This window comes from Pan paniscus, chromosome 5, assembly GCF_029289425.2.
Source record: "Pan paniscus chromosome 5, NHGRI_mPanPan1-v2.0_pri, whole genome shotgun sequence".
Lineage (NCBI taxonomy): Eukaryota > Metazoa > Chordata > Mammalia > Primates > Hominidae > Pan > Pan paniscus.
This window is the reverse complement of record NC_073254.2, coordinates 174,951,438-174,971,726: the sequence shown is the minus strand read 5'-3', so window position 1 is coordinate 174,971,726 and position 20,289 is coordinate 174,951,438. Positions and strand designations below refer to the sequence as shown.

The following is a 20,289-nucleotide window of genomic DNA, read 5'->3' as shown; positions in this document are numbered from 1 at the left end:
AGAGCTTTGCATTGCAACTCAGTGCTGCCCTGATACAGTGGAAAGCAACACAGGGCAGAATTAGGCTGGTGCCCATGGAGGGAGCATTTAGACCAGTCCTAGCTGGAGGAGAAGGGTTCGTCTCGGTAGTCAGAACCGGAGTTCCAGCAAGCCCTGCCACTGCAGGCTCAAGTGCTCTGGGGTACTAAATAAACTTGAAAGACAGTTTAGGCCACAAGGACCGCAATTCCTAGGCAAGTTGCAGTACTGGGCCGACCTTGGAGCCAGTAGGCTTGGTGTGCATGCAACCCAGTGAAACGTTAGCTGACATGGCCAAGGCCTGTCCCCCAACCCCAGGCAGCACAGCTCGCAATTCCAAGAGGAGAGGAAAGAGTAAAGAGGACTTAAAGAGGACTTTATCTTGCAACTTGAATACCAGCTTAGCCACAGTAAGATAAAGCACTAAAGTCCTGAAGCCCCCATTCGAGGCCATAGCTCCTGGGTGACATTTCTAGACCCACCCTGGGCCAGAAGGGAACCCACTGCCCTGAAGCAAAAGACAGTCCCAGAAGAATTCACCACCAGCCAACTAAAAAGCTCTTGGGCATTGAATAAATATCAGGTCACCACAGGCCTTGGGTGAGACCCAGTATTGTGCTGGCTTCAGGTGTGACCCAACACACTCTCAGCAGTGATGGCGATGTAAGTGCTTGTGCCACCCATCCCCCAAATCTAGACAGCTCAGCATGGACAGAGTGATTCCATTTGTTTGGTGGAAAGTAAGAGAAGGGTACGAGAGACTCTGCCTGGTAATCCAGGGAATTCTCTTGGATCTTATCCAAGATCACCAAGGCAGTACCTCTACGGGTCTGCAAAAGTTACACCGTTACTGGGCTTGGGTTGCCTTGTAATGCACATATGACTGCAATGACCAAAGACTTAGATCACAACACTCAATTCCCTTTGAATATTTGGAAAGCCTTCTTAAGAAGCACGGGTACAAGGAAGTCCAAATTGTGAAGATTAGAATAAATACCTAAATCTTTAATATCTAGACATCAACAAACATCCACAAGTATCAGGACCATCCAGAAAAACATGACCTTACCAAATAACTAAATAAGACACCAGTGACCAATTCCAGAATGATAGAGATCTATGGCCTTTCAGACAGAGGATTCAAAATAGCTGTTTTGAGGAAACAGCAAAATCCAAGGTAACACAGAGAAGGAATTCAGAATCCTATCAGATGAATTTAACAAAGAGATTGAAATAATTACAAAGAATCAAACAGGAATTCTGGAGCTAAAATAAAAATTCAATGGACAAACTGAAGAATGCATCAGGCTCTCAACAGCAGAACTGATCAAGCAGAAGAAAGAATTAGTGAGCTTGAAACAGACTATTTGAAAATACACAGAGGAGTCAAAAGAAAAAAGAATAAAAAATAACGAAGCACATTACAGGATCTAGAAAATAGCCTCAAATGGGCAAATCAAAGACTTATTGGCCTTAAAGAGGAGGTAGAAGAGATAGAGACACTGGGGTGGAAAGTTTACTTAGCAGGGTGTGGTGGCTCATGCCTGTAATCCCAGCACTTTGAGAGGACGAGGTGGGTAGATCACCTGAGGTTAGGAGTTCAAGACCAGTCTGATCAACATGGTGAAACCTCATCTCTACAAAAATACAAAAATTAGCCAGGCAAGATGGCGTGTGCCTGTAATCCCAGATACTCAGGAGGCTGAGGTGGGAGAATGAGTTGAACCCGGGAGGTGGAGGTTGCAGTGAGCCGAGATGGCGCCATTGCACTCCAGCCTGGGCGACAGAGTGAGACTCAGTCTAAAAAAAAAAAAAAAAAAAAAAAAAAGTGGGGCTAGGTGCGGTGGCTCACGCCTGTAATCCCAGCACTTTGGGAGGCTGAGGCGGGAGGATCGCCTGAGGTCAGAAGTTGGAGCCAGCCTGACCAACATGGAGAAACCCTGTCTCTACTAAAAACACAAAATTAGCCAGGCGTGGTGGCTCATGCCTGTAATCTCAGCTACTCGGGAGGCTGAGGCAGGAGAATCACTTGAACCCAGAAGGCAGAGGTCACAGTGAGCCGAGATTGCACCATTGCACTCCAGCCTGGGCAACAAGAGCAAAACTCTGTATCAAAAAGAAAGAAAGAAAGAAAAGAAAGAAAAGAAAGAAAGAAAGAAAGAAAGAAAGAAAGAAAGAAAGAAAGAAAGTTTATTCAAAGAGATAATAACAGAGAACTTTCCAAACATGGAGAAAAATATCAATATTCAAGTACCAGATTACAGAACACCAAGCAGATTTAACCCAAAAAAGATGACCTCAAGACACTTAATAATCAAACTCCTAAAGGTCAAAGATAAAACAAAGTTCCTAAAAACAGCAAAAACCAACAAAAAAACACAACAAAAAAGAACTCTAAGGGAGCTCTAACATGTCTGGCAGCAGTTTTCTTGGTGGAAACCTTACGAGCCAGGAGAGAGTGGCATGACACATTTAAAGTATTGAAGGAGAAAACTTTTATCCTAGCATATTATATCCAGTGAAAATATCTTTCTTTTCTTTTCTTTTTTTTGAGACAGGTTCTCACTCTATTGCCCAGACTGGAGTGCAGTGGCACGATCTCAGCTCACTGCAACTTCCACCTCCCAGGCTCAAGTGATTCTCCTGCCTCAGCCTCTCGAGTAGCTGTGATTACAGGTGCATGCCACTACCACCCGGCTAATTTTTGTATTTTTAGTAGAGACAGGGTTTCACCATGTTGGCCAGGCTGGTCTTGAACTCCTGACCTCAAATGATCCACCTGCCTTGGTGTCCCAAAGTGCTGGGATTACAGGTGTGAGCCACAGTGCCCTGCCAAAACTATCTTTCAAACATGAAGGAGAAATAAAGACTTTGCCAAACAAAAGCAGAGAGATTTCGTCAACGCCACATCTGTCCTGCAAAACATGCTAAGGTGAGTTCTTCAATCTAAAGGGGGTGTTAATAAGCAGTAAGAAATCATCTGAAGGCATAAAACTCACTGGTAACAGTGAGTACACAGAAAAATACAGAATATTATAACATACTTATAACGTAATTGTGGTATGTAAACTACTCATATCTTGAAAAGGAAGACTAAAAGATGAACCTATCAAAAATAACAACTACAACAACTTTTTAAGACATAGAAAGTATAATAAGATATAAATAGAAACAACAAAAAGTTGACTGGGCATGGTGGTTCACGCCTGTAATCCTAGCACTTTGGGAGGCCAAGGCAGGTGGATCACTTGAGGTCAGGAGTTTGAGACCAGCCTGGCCAACATGGTGAAACCCCATCTCTACTAAAAAAATACAAAAATTAGTGGGGTGTGGTGGCATGAGCCTGTAATCCCAGCTACTCGGGAGGCACAAGAATCGCTTGAACCCAGGAGGCAGAAGTTGCAGCCAGCCCAGATCACGCCACTGCACTCCAGCCTGGGTGACAGAGCAAGACTCAGTCTCTAAATAAATAAATAAGAAACAACAAAAAATTTAAAAGTTGGGAAAGTAAAGTGTAGAGTTTTTATTACTTTTCTCTTTGCTTGCTTGTTTTTGTGATCAGAGTTAAGTTGTCATCAGTCTAAAATAATGGGTTATAAGATGTTATTTGCAATCCTCAGGGTAACCTCAAATCAAAAAACCTACAATAGGTAGGCAAAACAAGAAATTAACATATGCTTCCAGAGAAAAACACTTTCAAAAAAAAAAAAAAAGGGAGACAGGTTTGGGTGGCCAAGGTAGGCAGATCAACTTAAGGTCAAGAGTTCAAGACCAGCCTAGCTAACATGGTGAAACCCTGTCTCTACTAAAAATACAAAAAATTAGCCAAGTGTGGTGGCACACGCCTGCAATCCCAGCTACTCGCGGGGCTGACACTCAACAATTGCTCGAGCCTGAGCGGTGGAGGTTGCAGTGAGCCGAGATTGTACCACTGCACTCCAGCCTGGGTGACAGAGCAAGATGGTCTCAAAAGAAAAGAGAAGAAGAAGACAGGAAGGAAGGAAGAAAGAGAAGATCCCAACACAACCAGAAAACAAATGACAAAATGACAAAATGGTAGTAGTAAGTCCCTATTTATCAACAATATTCAGTGTAAATGGATGGAACTCTCCAATCAAAAAAAAAAGAAAAAAGAAAAACAAAAGAAAGAAAAAGAAATCAAAAGAAAAACAAAAACAAAAAAGAGAGAGTAGAATGTTGCTTACCAGAGGCTGGGAGTGGGGAAGGGGAGGGTGGAAGGATTTGGGGATGGTTAATGGGTACAAAAATAGAGTTAGATACAATGAATAAGATCTAGTATTTGATAGCACAATAGGGTGACTACAGTCAGCAACAACTTGTACATTTTAGAATAACTGAGGAGTACAATTGGAATATTTGTAACACAAAGAAATGATGAATGCTTGAGGTGATACTCCATTTACCCTGATGTAATCATTATTGTATGCCTCTACCAAAATATCTCATGTGCCTTGTAAATGTATACACCTACTATGTACCCATTTAAATTTAAAATATTTTAAATTAAAAAAAGTAAGCATAGAAACCCTTAAGATGTCAGAAAATAGTACAGTTGCATTCAACTTCCTTCAGCAAAACTGTCTAACAGTTCGAGAAGATGTCCATGAGAACAATCATTGTTGCAATTTGCATGGCTCTGATCTTCAAGGACAAAATGCAGTTTCATTCAACTTAATCTTCGGTATGATGAGCACTAATGAGGCAATAGTTACATAGCCTTTTCCTAGCACTGGCCCTCGGGCTCCATACACATCACTCAACAGGCATGGAACCCAACATGAGAGGTATTTTCCTTACCTCCATTTTATAGATGAGGAAAGCAAGCTAGGAGGAGACAGAGTCTAAGAGCTGACAGTCAGTAAGTCGTAGAGCCAGGGTTTGAACCCTGCGCCAAGGATGAGGAAGTCCCTGACCTAGAAGGGTGCCCAGTGCAGCGAAAGGGAGGAGAAAGCAAAAATGTCATGTTGCCATGGTGAGTGTGGGGACCAGGTGTGTTCAGGCACTCTGGGTACGGGGAGGCGTGCAGCCCGGGGCAATGAGTCCCAGAAAGGCTGCCTGGAGGGGCTGACACCTGATCTGGGTCCTGCGTGGTAGACCGGGGCTGGAAGGGCTGGTGGTTGTGCCAGACAGAAAGGACAGCAAGAGCGAAGACATAGAGGGACCCAATAGAGGATGAGTTCAAGGAAGACGAAGGGGCATCAAGCAATGGGGCTGAGGGGACTGTGGGGTTGGAGCCTGGGCTAGGACACCAAATTTTTTCCCCGAGGGAGACGGAGACCCATTCGGAGTATTCCCAGGGGAGTGACATGGTTGGACATGAGTTTTATTTTAGGTGGAAGATGGTGAAACTGGAGAAGGGAAAGGAAACCTAAAACAAGGTTAACGCAATGGGCAAAGATGAGCAATGGAGAGTAAGTGAGTTAGAAGGCGGTTTCTTTATTTTTTTATTTTTTATTTTGAGACAAGAGTCTCACTTTGTCGCCCACGCTGGAGTGCAGTGGCGCTATCTCAGTTCACTGCAACCTCCACCTCCTGGGGTCAAGCAATTCTCCTACCTTAGCCTCCCGAGTAGCTGGAATTACAGCTGCCCACCACCACACCCAGCTAATTTTTGTATTTTCAGTAAAGATGGGGTTTTGCCATCAACTTGGGGCTGGGGTTTCACCATGTTGGTTGGCCAGGCTGGTCTTGAAAACCCTGACCTCAGGTGATCCGCCCGCCTCGGCCTCCCAAAAAAGTGCTGGGATTACAAGCTTGAGCCACCACACTCAGCCTAGAAGGCAGTTTGTTATAGTGAACTTATTTTCTCTCTATACAAGCAATGATGTGAGAGCCCCTGCATTGTACAGAAGCTGTGAACATTTTGAAAGCAACAGAGGGAAGGGAGTCCCTTTTGAAATCTTTTCGAGGGAGCTTAGCCTTTCAAGTTAAACCATTTATTATCTAATTTTCTTTTCCACAGAATCTCTGCAGGGGCAATGCCGAGAAGGAGCAGATGAGCAGCTTCCACATCGTGAAGCTGGTGGTGGAGAGCTGCACTGTGAACCTCACCACACCAAGCATCTCACTTCTCACATCTGAGAAAACCTCGGCTTTAAGGCCAAGGTAGCTAGAGGAGTCCGATGCAGGTGAGATGTTCCCGATCTCCCTGCTAACCTCAGGATAGCCTGCTCATTAGGAACTTCCAAAGACATGGGTACAAATGGAATTCACCACTAACCTGCTTAAACTTAACCCAGGTAGCTGAAGACGAAAGACTTCATATTCTGCTAGAAGCTTCGAAGCTCCGTTATCTTCCAAGTCATTCTGTCCTAGAAGAAAACAACAAATAGGCTCGTTAAATTACCCACAGGTAAGCGATCAATCGACAAAACATTAAATGAAAAGCTCCCATTACATGGACAAGACGAGGTGCAATTCAGAGTGAACTACTATACTTCACGCAAAACCTTGGTTTTTGAGATTTTATTTACACAAGTAACAGCTAACCTGACTCTTCACTGGCTCTAAGGCTGGCTGAAGCATCATTTAATCTTTCTACATGATAGGAGCAAGAAATGATTAGAGAGAAAATGTTGTAGGTATTGCATTTGATTAGACTCTGCAATTGAGATGTGTTCATTGAAATATTATCTCCTCATTGGTTAATACCTTACAGTGAATGTAAAACAAAGGACTCTAAGGTTCGTATTTGGGGTCACAGAACTTTGGAGATGAATGGGATACTCCTCCTCAAAGATGAAGAAATGAGATCCAGGGAGGCTGTCCCACCCACAATCTAGCAGCCAGTTAATGACCAAGTCAGAAGTTCATCAGCCAGGGCTCTGTCTGCTACATCAGACTTAACTTAGGGTCACAATTTTGAAACAACGGCTCTTATGAAGGCTTTTGATTCAGAAAACATTCCAAATTTCACGCTGACTTTAAACTTTTTTTTATTTCTTATTTTTATTTTTTTGAGACGGAGTCTCACCTTATTGTCCAGGCTAGAGTGCAATGGTGCAATCTCAGCTCACTGCAACCTCTGCCTCCCAGGTTCAAGCAATTCTCCTGCCTCAACCTCCCGAGTAGCTGGGATTACAGGTGCCCTCCACCATGCCCATCTAATTTTTTTTTTGTATTTTTAGTAGAGATGGGGTTTCACCATGTTGGCTAGGCTGGTCTCGAACTCCTAACTTCAAGTGATCTGCCCGCCTTGGCCTCCCAAAGTGCTCAGATTACAGGCATGAGCCACTGCGCCTGGCCTAAACTTATTTTATAATCTTTCTAGATGTGGAAGTAATTGACATTTTTGCAATAAAATGCTAATAATCAGCTCAAGTCACACTTTTTCACGGAGAAATGAAAGGACTCTGCCCCATGACCTCTCACATTTTTGGCCAGAGCCTGACCTGTGTGCCTGTGTGTGCTGAGTTTCAAGAAGAAATTGCTGTCCTTGAAGGGCAATTTGCCTCCAGGCTCCATAGCATCCTGGAAAACCTTAGCGCACCTAAGTGGGTTGGGATCTGAGGCTAATAGAGTTCAAACCTCTCATTACACTTAAAAAAAAAAACTGCAGTGGAGTCAAGCAGTCAATCCAAGAAAGAGCTAGGTGTAGAAATCCAGAAAGAAATGTAGGTTCATCGAGCAGCTATTAGTGCTGGGCTCTGTGCCTGCTGCTGTAGGTGCATGATCTCATTCTTCTCACAACTGCCCCCCGAGTGCACATGGCCACTTCTCCACTTTACAAATGGGGGCACGAAGACCCAGAGAGGCTGAGTTCCTTGGTTCAGTTAATATTTATCTGTGCATCTCCTACGTGCCAGACACCAAGGTAGTTGCTCAGTATATAAAGGAGAAATAGATACACTGTCTGCCCTCAGCGAGCTCACAATCTAGCAGGGAGGAGAGAAGGAGATTCAGACATTTTAATCCAAACTCAGTTTTCTTTTCTTTTTTTTTTGAGCAAATTCTTCTAGATCCTGAATCAGAACTAGAACTACGTTGTTCAAAGTGCAGCTTTCAACGTATTAAAAGGTCTTGAGATTCATTTAGTGGGTCTTGATTACCATTAAAAATACATGTGTGTGTATATATATATATTATATATATATATATATTTTTTGAGACAGAGTCTTGCTCTGTTAGCCAGGCCACATCACGCCCAGCTAATTTTTGTGTGTTTAGTAGAAACTGGGTTTCACCATGTTGGCCAGGCTGGTCTCAAACTCCTGACCTCAGGTGATTCGCCCACCTCGGCCTCCCAAATTGCTGGGATTACAGGTGTGAGCCACCATGCCTGGACTGATTAGCATTAAAAATATATAAATGAACAAACAAAGCAGAACAGAATAGCATAGGCTAGAAAATAGTGTGTATGTAGTAAAGGTAAGGAAGCTCACAAGGGCATATGTCTATGTATCTATATCAATCACATAAACCTCTGTGTGTACTGGTTTGCGATGTAAACTATATTTCCTTTTGTAGGCCATGGTGGAAAAAAGTGTGAAAGCTCTTGAGTTAGAGACTCATACAAAATGGTGAGGGCCAAGAGGAATGAGTGTCTGCCTAGGGACTAACTAGCATCTAGCTGGAGTGAACTGGTACAATTTTGGTTTGTCACCAAGAGAAGGCTTTTAAAGGTGAGATGCCCAAATCGAATACCCAGAGATAGGAAGAGCTGGAGAAGGACTGTTAGGCAGTTCTAGGGATGAGAGAGGAAAACAGAGTCAGGGCTCCTTTCTCTTGTAGCCTGGGACAGGGGGTGGGCACCTATCAGGCCATGAGGAGGCACCATGACACCAGTTCTGCGTTTGCATGAGAGCCCCAGACTCAACAAGATGGGCCCCCAATTCTAGCCCTAATTGCTAGAACTGTGGGAGCTGAATGAAGTCTACAAAACTGGCCAGGTCTGGAAGGAACTTCCTACCATCCCACTGCCAAAAGAGTACAGGAGAGCATCAGAGTCCAGAAGGCCAGGAGGTTAAGCAGTCAGACTCAGGACCCTTCAAACTATCTTTTTTTTTTTTTTTTTTTTTTGAGACGGAGTCTCTGTCGCCAGGCTGGAGTGCAGTGGCACGATCTCGGCTCACTGCAACCTCTGCTGCCCGGGTTCAAGTGATTCTCCTGCCTCAGCCTCCCGAGTAGCTGGGTTACAGGCGCCTGCCACTGCGCCTGGCTAATTTTTGTAGTTTTTTAGTAGAGACAGGGTTTCACCATCTTAGCCAACGTGGTCTTGAACTCCTGACCTCGTGATCCACCCATCTCAGCCTCCCAAAGTGCTGGGATTACAGGCATGAGCCACCGCGCCTGGCCCCTTCAAACTGTCTTAATCCCCAGAACGGAGCCTCCTTTGGGATGGCAGGTTATTGTGATCTCCCTTAGAGGATATAGTTACTAAATTTTCTGTTACTTTAATAAAACTTCCTTCAGACGTCTTCTGGGTACCATGTTGGTAAGCTGAGGATTCAGGGCAATCCACTAGATTGTCACATGGACACATTTTCTCAGCTTTCTGAGTACGGATTCCAGGCAAGAGAAAAAAGGTCCACCCACAGAGTAACCTGTGTCACTCATTCGTACTGTAAGGCTCTCTGACGTGCAGTATGCAATGACGCAGCCATATCGGGGCAGTCATATTTTGGTGCCTTGATTATTGAATATTTATCTGTTAACAAGCAGTAATATGAAATGACATCAAGAAAAATTATCTTATCTATGATTTCATCCATATTTTCCCCATACAGGATTATGATGATGATGACAAGAACTGGATGTTATACAAAATAATCAGCCCCAGAAACATAGAAAAATAACAACCAGATATTTATGTTTTCTGTTTCTTCACCCATCATGTGTGTCAGACTGTAAAAATAACAGGGTCTTTAACAAGTTCTCCTTCACTGTAGGTTACAGCCAAGGAGAAAACACTAGTGTATGTTGAAACAGAATAATTAGGCTGGGCGCCGTGGCTCATGCCTGTATCCCAGCACTTTGGGAGGCCAAGGAGGGGAGATCATGAGGTCAGGAGATCAAGATCATCCTGGCTAACATGGTGAAACCCCATCTCTACTAAAATACAAAATATTAGCCGGGCGTGATGGCGCACACCTGTAGCCAGCCCCAGCTACTCAAGAGGCTGAGGCAGGGGAATCGCTTGAATCCGGGAGGCAGAGGTTGCAGTGAGCCAAGATCGCACCACTGCACTCCAGCCTGGGCGACAGAGCGAGACTGGAGTGCAGTGGTTCAATCATGGCTCACTGCAGCCTCTATCTCCTGGGTTCCAGTGGTCCTCCCACCTCAGTCTCCGGAGTAGTTGGGACTACAGGCATGTGCCACCATGCCTGGCCAATTTGTGTAATTTTTTTGTAGAGACGGGGTTTTGCCATGCTGCCCAGGCTGGCCTCAAACTCCTGGGCTCAAGCAATCCACCTGCCTTGGCCTCCCGAAGTGTTAGGATTACAGGTGTGAGCCACGGCACCTGGCCAGGGCATGATTTTTTATCTCATTTAGAAACAAAGGTAATAGTTCATGAGAAACTGCTTCATGAACCAAAAGGTATCCTGTAAGTATTCACCATTTTCATTATTGTCAATGCTAATACATTATTTTCAAGTAAAATACTAAAAGTAACACACCTGTAACCCTAGCACTTTGGGAGGCCAAGGTGAGAGGATTGCTTGAGTCCAGAAGTTTGAGACCAGCCTGGGCAACATAGCAAGACCCCATCTCTATTATTTTTACAAAACAATTAAAATAAATTAATTAAAAGTAAATGAAAGTATATTCAATGTTTCCTGATTATGTGGTTTTGCACACATCTTAATTTCAAACCAAGGACTTAGGTTTAACTAACATGTTCAAGGATCAACATTCATAATAAGGCAGAGAGTTTAATCACAATTGTTCTTCGTAACAGAAGTGTGGGTGGACTCTGGTTACTAAGTAAGTCCTATTGTCTTCATCTGATGGATGAAGTAAGAGGAGCAGAGAAGCTAAATGACTTGCCCAGGGTCACACAGTAGCAGAACCAGAGCAGAAAATCAGACCCTCCTGCCACTAGAGCCCTCGCTTTTTATTCTAAGCTTGCTCACAGTTTGGGTTGTTGGTTTGCTCTTTCTTACAAAGTCATAAGCTGGGCCTGGTGCAGGGGCTCACACCTGTAACCCTAGCACTTTGGGAGGCTGAGGAGGGTGGATCACCTGAGGCCAGGAGTTCAAGATCAGCCTGGTCAATATGGTGAAAACCCATCTCTACTAAAAACACAAAAATGTAGGCGTTGTGGCGGGCACCTGTAATCCCGGCTGCTCAGGAGGCTGAGGCAGGAGAATTGCTTGAACACGGGAGGCGGAGGTTGTACTGAGCTGAGATCGCGCCACTGCACTCCAGCCTGGGAGACAGAGCCAGACTCCATCTTAAATAAATAAATAAATAAATAAATAAATAAATAAATAAATAAAATAGGCCGGTGCGGTGGCTCATGCCTATAATCCCAGCACTTTGGGAGGCCGAGGCAGGCGGATCACCTGAGGTCAGTATTTCGAGACCAGCCTGACCAATACAGAGAAACCCCGTCTCTACTACAAATACAAAATTAGACGGACGTGGTGGCGCATGCCTCTAATCACAGCTACTCAGGAGGCTGAGGCAGGAGAATTGCTTGAACCCGGGAGGCAGAGGTTGCGGTGAACCGAGATCGCTCCATTGCACTCCAGCCTGGCCAACAAGAGCGAAACTCCGTCTCAAAAATAAATAAAAATAAAATAAAATGTTTCATATCCAAAATGCACAAGTTTTTCAGCTTTGTTTCTTACTTTTAGGTTTTAATGAAGTTCAGAGCAACTCAAAATGTCCTCTCCCAGCAGGAGTAGTCAAGATAAACCCCAGGTAAATTCTACCAAACGGCGAGGCAGAGCCAGCAGTGCCATTCACTGCAGAATACCTGAGTCTGGGCTCCGGGCCAGCACTGGCGAAGGACCCTACTGTACCTTCTGGCTTCACTCCAGAGGCAAGAAAAGAAAGCGCGCTGCCGAGCACACAAGCCAGGGTTATGCGATTCCAGCTCTCCAGAGTCTAACTTCACTCCTTCTTCTGTAGCTGAATAAAAAACGTTGCCCTTTTCTGTTTATTTGCACAGAGGCCCGTTTAACATAGAGCACAGAGAGTGGGGGAACACCACAGCCACGGGGACTAGAATGATTTCCAATCACAATAAACACTCCCAAAGAGGGAGGAAGATGGTAAGCAATATATTTCCTCTCTATCATTCTTTAAAATAAATGCACAGCCTTGGAGGAGGAGGCCTGACATGTTTCCACTAGACGAATGTGTGGGGAGAAAAGCAGGTCTTTGTACACTACCTGCGCTGTGCCCAGGCCCCATTCCAGACCACGGTTTGGCAACTGGATCTCAAGGGGCTGAGTATCTGGAGATTGTCTACAATGCAGTTTGTCTGGGCTGCTCTGAAATCAACAAGGCTTCATTCCTTTCCACTAGGTCTCAGCAGAGTAACATCCAGGAGGGCGCTGTGCTCTGACACATTGCGCAGAGCCTTCTGCATCCTCCCGGCTGAGTCTCGGGCCGCTGAGAACTGCTGTGATGGTTCAGAAACCCCAGTCACAGCGGGCCACAGCCAGGAGCCAGCCAAACCTAAATTCTGGGCTGTCACATTTTGGAGCTGTTCCCCTTGAAGCATGTGAGCAAAATCCACAAAAATTTTAAAGCAACATGTGATTGTTGTGAAAGAATATCAGGGATCCTATTTTCTTCATCCACTTCTGTGAATCCATTCCTTCTAATGGCTGAGTCCACGTGTCATTCTGCATTACTCACTTTGAACAAGACACAGAAACACCGAGCATCATTGCATGGGGCACGCTACACACTAGGAAGCCTTAAAACATCACCACCAACAAAAACGCTTGATTCGGCCACTGTCATCAGAAGGGGGTAGAAGAGGCCAGGTGCAGTGGCTCACGCCTGTAATCCCAGCACTTTGAGGCCAAGGCAGGCAGATCACCTGAGGTCAGGAGTTCAAGACCAGCCTGGTCAACATGGCGAAACCCCATTTCTACTAAAAAATTAGCCAGGCGCCATGGCGCATGCCTGTAGTCCCATGTATTCAGGAGGTTGAGACACCAGAATCGCTTGAACCCAGAAGGCAGAGGTTGCAGTGAGCTAGGATCGCACCACTTTACTCCAACCTGGGCAACAGAGCGAGAGTCCGTCCTTTATGGCTGGGCACGGTGGCTCAAGCCTGTAATCCCAGCACTTTGGGAGGCTGAGGTGGGCGGATCACCTGAGGTCAGGAGTTCGAGACCAGCCTGGCCAACATGGTAAAAACCCGTCTCTACTAAAAATACAAAAATTAGCCAGGAGTGGTGGTGGGCTCCTGTAATCCCAGCTACTTGGGAGGGTGAGGCAGGAGAATCGCTTGAACCCGGGAGATGCAGGTAACAGTGAGCCAAGATCACGCCACTGCACTCTAGTCTGGAAGACAGAGTAAGATTCCGCCTTTTTTTTTTAAGTCTTTTAGAAGGAGAAAAACTTCTCTCATTTTTTAAAGACGCCCTCTACTCCTAATCAACACACACCTAACACTAATGACCTGACCATAGAAGCTTCTATCAGATGATTAATCCTCACAAGGTTATCAAATTCCCATCCTAAACATCTTTATTACTCAAAGCAGCAGTCCAGGAACTTGTTCAGCTGAAGGATAAAAGGGACATATGGGGTGCAGGTGACCTATTGCTATTATTAATGCTGTGCCCTAGAGTTGTGCAGTGCACAACCTGTGAGACCACATGCAGCAGCCCTGATAATACTTATTACACCAGCATATACTTTTCACTCATGTATTTATAAAGCATGTATATTATAAAAGCAATATGCATATTCTGTTTCCTATAAAGATCAGTTCTTTTGCATGTCCATGTAAATCTTATTGGTCACCCAATGCTTATTTACTAAGTGTCATTATTCTAAGTGAACATCAATCAGTTATGTTTAGTGTCCAATTGCTAAGATCTCTTTTCCTTTTCCTCTTTGAATATAAATATACTTGAAAATCATACTTAATTTCACTTGAGGCATCAATGATCTTTTTTTTTTTTTTTTTTTTTTTTGAGACAGGTCTCACTGTTGCCCAGGCTGGAGTACAGTGGCATGATCATGGCTCACTGAAGCCTCAACTTCTTGGGTTCAGATGATCCTCCCACCTCAACCTCCCGAGTAGCTAGAACTACAGATGCACATCACCACACCCAGCTAATTTTGTTTTTTTTTTGTATTTTCTCTAGAGACAGGGTTTCGCCATGTTGCCCAGAGTGGTCTCAAACTCCTTGGCTTAAGCAGTCCTCCCACCTTGGCCTCCCAAAGTGTTGGGATTACAAGCATGAGCCACCACACCCAGCCAACGATGATCTTTGATTTCACCAAAAGTTGGGGCTGGGCTCTAATACCGCCTTGTAAATTTTTATTTTATTTCATTTTATTTTTGAGACAGAGTCTCACTCCGTTGTCCAGGCTGGAGTGCAGCGGCCCCATCTCAGCTCACTGCAACCTCCGCCTCCTGGGTTCAAGCGATTCTCGTGCCTCAACCTCCCGAGTGGCTGGGACTACAGGTGCGTGCCGCCATGCCCGGCTAATCTTTGTATTTTTAGTAGAGATGGCTTTTTGCCATGATGGCCAGGCTGGTCTCAAACTCCTGACCTCAAAGTTATCCGCCTGCCTTGGCCTCCCAAAGTGCTGGGCTGACAGGCCTGCGCCACCACGCCTGGCCACATTCTGCCTTATAAATGTCTCTCTCAAGTCTCTATTCTCTCGGGCCTTCTCTTATCTCCTCTGAGCCATTATATTAGTTTCTTAACCGTTTTACAACTTCTAGTCTCTCACAAACCAATCTGTCACATTATAGCCAGAATTGCTTCCTAAAACACCGATAGGTTTAGGTCACTCCTCTGTTTTAGAAACTTTAATGAATATGTATTGCCTAGGAGATAAAGTCCAAACAAATCACCATGGTATATAACCCATTTATAGTCCGCTCAGCTTGTCAGTCTGAGCTAACTTGACTTCCAATACTAATCGATATCCACTCAGGCATCCATTCAAGAAAAATCTACCAGGCCCTTGTAAAAACACCATGGAATTGAGGAATTACTGGAAGAAGTCAGTAAGACCCATTCCTAGATATCAGGGTGCAAACAAGCGGGAGACACAGACACATAAACATATCAGGATAATTGACCATGGTGAGTGCAAGTTGGTCCCGATCTGGCGCGCCAGCCTTATATCCAGTAAATTCCCACTCATCCCTTTTTCCTACATTCCAACAATGGTAAACTTTCTGTTATCCAAAAATTTGCCATGTTCTTAGACACCCGCACATGTTTACTTCCTCTCCAGTGCTTAGAATGCCCTTCCCTATGTTACTGTCTGGCGTTCTCTTCGCACGTGAGTGGGTTAGGAACCCAGTGGCAAAGCGGTAAAGGTCAGCAAGAGGGAAGTCAGACCCTGGAGCAAGAGGCCTGAGTCACACTGCATATAAAGTAGCCCGCCTCTTCGTGCTGATCAAGCCCGTCTCACCCCCATGCACCTGTCCCCTTTCCCAATGTGAGGGAAGATGGTCTCTGTGTGGCTGAGTTTAGCCCAGACCCCAGAAAACTGTGGTCTCAACAAGGGAGGTGGCAGATGGCAAAGTGGGCACAGGACGGTGGCACGCTATGTATAACGTGACTTCTTTGGGGTGCCTTGCACAGCAAAAGATCCCCTGCAGCTAAATCCAGTATCTCCTGCTTCTTTAGGGCTTGATAACTGAGTACTGGGGCTCCGTAAAAGTGGCTTCTAGAAGTATTTAATTTTGCTTGGGATCAATATGTTAAGGCCACTGGTGTAAATACCAAAGAAGAAATGAGGAATTCCTATTTGAAATGAAGTACAAATGACTTTCCTCCTTCTCTTCCTTTTATCCTTCCATCCTTCCTTTCTTTTGAAACAGGGAGAAACTTACTTGTATGACTGGTAGATGTCATTACTGTATATATCTGAACACATTAAGCAATCCATTAAAATCCATTTCAACAAAGTGAAATTAACTTTAGAGTTATTCATCTAGTCTTTACTTACCCAGCAAAAGAGGGTAAGATGTGGAAACTGCCCTCAAGAAATTCATAACTAGAGGCTACATTTTAGCTAGTTAGTCCTGCCATCTCCCTCAAAGTAAGATATCCAACCTACAGATATTTATTAGGGAGAAATGTAAATAAATAACTTAATTATTTAATCAAATAGATCATAAGTCCACAACTCCCTCTAGGCTAAAACTGGTGACTTTCTCAAGAAAAAATGACTTAGCTAAAGCCCAAACGACAGAGAAGTAGACTAGAGTGTGTATGTCTGCAGATTCATTTCTGTACATGAATATTCACCGGGAGAGGTGGATGAGCATGGATATAGATGCTTGTCACTGCTGTGGCCACATCCAGGCGAGCCAAGAGGCTGCAGAGCAGGTGGAAACTGCTAATGAAGTTTCCTGGCCAAAGATGATGTTGGGGTGGGTCTGCTGTCTTCCCCCACACCTGGGATCCACTGGCTCACCCACTCTGTGACTGGGGCTCCCAGGAGGCCCAGTCCCCTTCTCCCTGGAGCCTCTGCTGGCCCCTACACTAAGCTTCCCGGCACACCCATCCCCATCCTGGAGATGGCCTGCTGTGATGACAGGACCGGTTCTAGAAAGCAGGGCTCGTTCCACGTCCTTCTTACACTAACTCCATCTTTTCCCTGGGAGATGCTCGCAGGCTCTGCAGTTCGGTCGGGTTTTGTGTCTTGAAGTCTTCAAACTTCTTCAGGCAAAAACCTCATGAAGTAAACGCTGGGGGATGTTATCTTCATTTCACAAAAGAGAAAGCTGAGATGCAGAGCGGCTCACCAAAAAGATATTTAGTCAGTAAAAGCCATTCCAGTAAGTTATGAGAAAAACCAAAGATATGCCATGAAAGTTTGAGGAAAGCACATTCCAGAGTGGCGGTTTCCCCCTCTGTAAAAGGCAAAGGCCCATCCACGCTCCCACAACGGCCATCGCCATTTCAGAATCTGAAACAAAATGTGCTTCCCACCTCTTTTCTTGCATAAAATAAACAGCACCACGTTTGAAATCATTATGTAAAATTAACTTCAAAGAAACAAGAAACACAGCCTAATAAAGGGCGGGGGGGGGGGGAGTTTCAGAAGTACCATTTTCAGAAGTACCATTCTCCCATATCCAACCCCCACCACTTTTCCAACTGAATGCAATTTTTGCCCAGAGAACAACTTTGTCTGCAGAGACTACCCTATACTTGGGAAGGAAGAATGTAAGTAACAAGGTGCAAGCATCAGCATAAGTTCCAACTTCAAAAGGAATATAATCACCGTTTCTGTAAACTCTCCCCTTCCAGATAAACAACTGTGTTCCCAGGTTGAAGATGAGTCATGTCCCATCCCCAGAGTCCTCCAAACCACACATTCCTCTTCCTGTCCCTGGCAGTCATTTGCATACATCCTAACCTAAACCAGGGCCGCTTATAAAAGAGCTTGTGTTGAACTTTCTTCTATTTAATTCCAGTGCTTTCTTCCAGCTACCCAATCTGTATGTAATTAAAATCATATTGCAGCAAATGTTGAATGGTATGAAAAGTTTTACCATATGTATACAATTGACTAGTTGTAGAATTTGGCATGTCTGCAATGATCCCATTAACGAGGAGCGAGCCTGGCTTATTTTGGAGTGCACGTTATATGCTTTGGATAGGTTCTGTTTTTAACTTGTACTAACACTGCCCGTGATGTTTAACCCTTTGTTAGCGGTCAACAAGAAGTGTTCCTGCATTTCAACAATGAGGACCACTGTACCCTAGTCAAAACCTCAGGTCAAAAACGATTTGTCTAGTGGAGGAAGTTTCCTTTGAAAAATTTCCATTTTCTAAACTAAAATTAGCCTGCTCAGTCTCGACAAAGGCTGAACAGATACCATCAGAGCCTCTGGGATCAAGTTGAACCAAATGGAGAAAATACAGATGTAATCATCGCTTCCAAATACTGAGACCCAGGGTGCTCCTTGAAGCTTGAAAGAAATGATTTTAGGACAAAAAGAGGAAGTACTGTACTACTGCAGATAATAAGCATTTGAAACTTATGTCCCAAGAGGTAGCAGATAAAATATAAATAAATTCAAGAAGGAGTTAGCAAAGGTCATGCTGACAGATCTACCTTTGAGGAACATTGCTGACATTCTGTGACTGACACAAGGGAAGGAAAACATCTTTCCGCCTCATCACCCTCCCCACCCCACCCACCTTTCCCACACAACAATTGAAAAAACTGGGGCCTTTGTCAGAGGAAGAATACAAGGTCAGATAAGCCTTTGGTCCGACTCTCTGGGTCAAGACTTGATAAAATTTGTAGATAATAGAGCTGACCAGTTGCAATTTTGCTTTAAAGACATTCTTCAGTAAAGACTGCAGAATGAGTTGAAGTCTTTCTCAATATGTGCCATGAAGAAACATATGTTCTTAATCTGTGGGTTTAAAATTGTTTTAGAATTACATCGATGAGACATATCCTCAAAAGAAAAATCAGGCCACCAACCCCAAACACAAGAGTATAAGAGCAGTGTAGGATAATACTTCTTTCTAGCTTAACGTCTTACAACAAATCTGTTGTAAAAGTTCTTTAAAAAGGAACGTTCATCTGGAGCTTAAAAATATGCATACAGGAGATTTGACAGAGGGTATTAGTTTCTCGCTACAGGCAGGAGCCCCACTAAGCTGATCTGAGGATACAGTAAAGGCAAAGGTACCCAGCACCTCCAGGAAAGGGAGGTGGAGAAAGAAATGCCTTCATTTCATTCATCAGATCAAGTTCTCAAATCAGAATTCAAATCCTCAGTTCTCAGTGCTGAATGTTAAGCCACGGAACGTTAAGATTAGAAAACCGCCAAATGAACCTAAACAATTCATCCCTTAAAAAGGAGATGGTATTGTGACCAAACTTTCTTCTTTAAAGTTGGGTACCTGGGTCAGGTATGGTGGCTCATGCCTGAAATCCCAGCACTTTGGGAAGTCGAGGCGGGTGGATCACTTGAGGTCAGGAGTTTGAGACCAGCCTGGCCAACATGGTGAAACCCCAACCCTACTAAAAATATCAAAATTAAAAGAGAAAAAAAAAATTAGCCTGGCGTGGTGGCACATGTCTGTAATCCTAGCTACTTGGGAGGCTGAGGCAGGAGAATGGCTTGTATCCAGGAGGTGGAGGTTGCAGTGAGCCGAGATCATCCCACTGTACTTCAGCCTGGGCGACAGAGTGAGACCCTGTCTCAAAAAAAAAGGAATTGCTCTGAGACCAGTCCAGACAGTGCTGCCTCCATCACCACGCATGGCTTAACTGACACAGAAACACAAGATGCTTTCACCTAAACAAGGCCTCTGTGTTACCCAGACAGAGCGTTCACAATGTGGGAAGCCCCCATTTTCTCAGCCCTGGAAATCTGTTAAATCCTATCAATGCAGGAAATTGAAAAATTCTCTTCTCAGGAGATGGTTAGGCTGAGAACTGATAAGTGATGCGGTGAGGGGAATCTGCCTGGAGCTAGGAGGATGAGGCTGGTCCTTGTGTTTCCATAATCCTATTAAGCAGTCCTAGCCGAACTTAATCTGGTCCTGAAGTGGATGGCTGGAAGATAATAGGTCTTGGACTTTAAGTGTCACTTAACTATATAGGTAAAACTCTAATCTCTGCGCTCAAGGGCCCATCAGTGTAATCAAACTGAGGACTCTCAGAGGAACCTGCTTCCTCGGCAGCCTGGGGTTGTAGCAAACGGTAGTTACAAAGTGCTCCTTGGAGATAGGTGCCTTATTTGAGTGGAAGCAATTTACTCTGTTCACTAGAAACTCATCCTGTCTAGACGACAGGGTTGATCTCAAGTGTTGGAGTAAAGAGGAAATCCTCCATAACTTGCTTGCCAAGGTAAAGACTCAGGTTCACCCTTGGAGTAACTGTAATCAATCTCAAGACGTCCTCTGGGTAACAAAGGATGCTGAGACAGCTGCTTCTTCATTAGCCAGGAACACGAAGTAGAAACCATCGTGAGCAGAGTACCCATTAGCTGACTGCAGCTCAGCCCCCACCATGGATGGCCAATTTAGATGAATAAATGTGCTTTTGTCTAGTTGTTCTATCAATTACTAACAGAGGGATGTTAAAATCGCCAACTGTGATGGTGGATTTATCTAT

At 44.4% G+C, this 20,289-nt stretch overlaps 1 protein-coding gene across 6 annotated transcripts in view; it reads right to left on the bottom strand.

The window, feature by feature from the left end:
• Positions 1 to 20,289, bottom strand: part of SCAF8 (SR-related CTD associated factor 8) — a 259,488-nt gene that overhangs the window by 42,206 nt on the left and 196,993 nt on the right. For all 6 annotated transcript variants that reach the window (XR_008625803.2, XR_008625801.2, XR_010112541.1 and 3 more), the window contains one exon: positions 6,260 to 6,350. The gene's annotated coding sequence lies outside the window, so the exon portion shown is untranslated. The remainder of the gene's footprint in view (positions 1 to 6,259; positions 6,351 to 20,289) is intronic.